Raw genomic sequence first — 2,407 nt, forward strand, 5'->3', positions numbered from 1 at the left:
CTTGTTGACAAGTTCCCAGCTTCATTCTTGCCTTATTGAAGGCTGCTCTCAGTCAACTAATGTTTCTCACTCTCAATTATTGCATATCATTCTCTACCATCATTTTGAACTTTACAAAATAAAATGATCGCTGCCCCCCAAAACGTTCCCCTACTGACACTGGATCCACTTGCCCCATCTCTTTCCCAAGGACCAGGCCCAACTGTACATGCTCTCTTGGGCTGGACACATACTCCTGAAGTGTGCTCTCCTCCAAGTAATCCAGGGATACTGGCCCCTCATGACCCTGCACCACCAATAACCCAGTCAATATTTGGATAAATTAAGTTTCTCAGTATAACTAAACTTAGTATTGTCATCGCTCTCAAATGCCCCTGCAGAGATGTGAGTGAGCCTCAAGCTCCGGCTCCATGTTGCTCCCTCACATGGTCACTCCCTCTGTGACTCGCTGTTGATTTCGAGCCTCCTGCTCTGCTCTTTCTCCAACTCCAAGTCCCAGTTGGCCTCGATCCTCGCTGCTGATTAATATTCTACTGCTCTCTCTCAGGGTCTCTCCCCTTGTGACTCCCAAGTAATGGTAGGCCTCAAGCCTCAGCTGAGATTTATAACAACCCGTTCCGCACTGCGCTCTTATAGGATCGTTGTTGTACCTGGAAGACAGTGGAAAAAAGGAGGATTAGACAGAGCAGAGGGTGTTACAGTGATTGAGGGAGCTGTATGGGATGGAACAGGTTATCTGGGGTGCTAGGGAGACCTGCAGCAACTAAAGAGGTTTACTGGAAGATAGAGTGAGAGTTGAAGACACAGAAGAAGGCAAAGGAAATACAAAGATTGTGGTTTGTTCATGATGGAGCTTTGTAGAGTCTAAAGGGCTTTTTCTGAGCTGCTTACAGAGATGTGTAGGCTTCAACAAATGCAAATTGAGAACCAGCAAGTGTTGTATGGTATTGGAGACTGTTGGATGTTACAGAGTTAGAAGACTCGCAGTAACTGGGCAGAATATAAACTTTCAAGCACTGGTGGTGTTCAAGGTCCCTCAGGACATGAAGAGGTGCAGAGAATGGAAGCATTCCAAATAGTGGGATGGTAGGGGCTGGAAGTCATGAGATAGATAAAGAGGACGAAAAGTGCCAATTTAGCACACACTACCATTGTAATTATAGAGATTTAGGAAGGGAACCTGTGCTGCCATTGATTACAGTTATATGGAGAGTTACAGAAGCTGAAGGGGTGACAAATTTACAAAAGGGAGAGATTTTAAGTGATCAGAATTTCCAACGGCTGGTGCAGTGGCTCAGGAAGGCAGCTCACCACCTTCTCAGGAACAACACAAAATCAACAAGAACTGCTGACTCAGCCATCAAAGTTCATGTCCGTGAATGAATGAAGGAATAAAAGATCTACAAGTAGCACTGAGGTCACTCAGGCAGGCTCTTTCAACAGCACTTTACAAACCCGAACCACTATACCCTGGAAAGACAGGAGATCCAGCTGCATGGGAACACCAGCATTTCCAAGGTGCCCTTCAAGCCACACTCCATCCTCCCAGCACTGTGTCTGTCCCTACACCTAAAGGACTGCAGTGGGTGAGGAAGGCAGCTCACCATCACCTTCTCCAGGGAATTACAGATGGGAAGGTAATTGTGATACTCTGCTGTTTCCAGCCAGACAGAAAAATAAATCCAGCAGTGTGTGTGAAAAGAAATTTCCCTTTCAGAACAACATGCTGTGCATGGAGAGAGGAATTGTCTGATTGGCACAAGACAGAGAGTGTGAAGAAAGGGGTCTTTTTCACGATGGGAAATGGTGATGAGGGGAGCTCCGCAGGGGTCAGTGTTGGGACTACACTCTACACGTTATTCATTCAGAGTCTGAACAAAGGATGTGAAGGGGTACGAGAAATGGGTTTCCAAGAAAGATTTCAGGGATGAAATTCGTGTCATATGAGGAGCAGGTGAAGTCTCTGGGTCTGCACTTGATGAAGTTTCAGAGGCGGCAGCAGAATCTCATTCAAATTTACAGAATACTGAGGGGCCTGGATGGAGTGGAGGTGGGCAAGATGTTTCCACGAGCAGGAGAGACTAGAGGTCAAGGGCACAGCTTCAGAGTGAAGGGACCACCCTTTAGAATAGAGATATGGAGGAATTTATTCAGCCAGAGGGTGATGGATCTGTGGAACTCACTGCCTCATGGGGCTGTGAATGCTAAGTGATTCAGTGTATCTTACTCAAAGATAAACAGGTTCTCGATGAATAAGGAGATCAAGGGTTACAGGGAGTGAGAGAATGGGGTTGAGAAACAATTCATACACAATCGAATAGTGGAATAGACCTGATGGATTGAATGGCCTAATTCTACCCCTATACATGATGGTCTTATGGACTGCGCTTATTCCATAAGTTTCTAA

The 2,407-nt window shown here is 45.9% G+C and overlaps 1 long non-coding RNA gene across 1 annotated transcript in view; it reads left to right on the forward strand.

Annotated features, from left to right (window-relative positions):
* The window catches only part of LOC122547530, a 9,466-nt gene that overhangs the window by 4,993 nt on the left and 2,066 nt on the right, over positions 1-2,407 (forward strand). Inside the window, exon 2 of the long non-coding RNA XR_006311025.1 lies at positions 831-833. This is a non-coding gene — a long non-coding RNA (uncharacterized LOC122547530). The remainder of the gene's footprint in view (positions 1-830; positions 834-2,407) is intronic.

The sequence above is a fragment of the Chiloscyllium plagiosum genome, unplaced genomic scaffold (genome assembly GCF_004010195.1).
Source record: "Chiloscyllium plagiosum isolate BGI_BamShark_2017 unplaced genomic scaffold, ASM401019v2 scaf_3458, whole genome shotgun sequence".
NCBI classification, from domain to species: Eukaryota; Metazoa; Chordata; class Chondrichthyes; order Orectolobiformes; family Hemiscylliidae; genus Chiloscyllium; species Chiloscyllium plagiosum.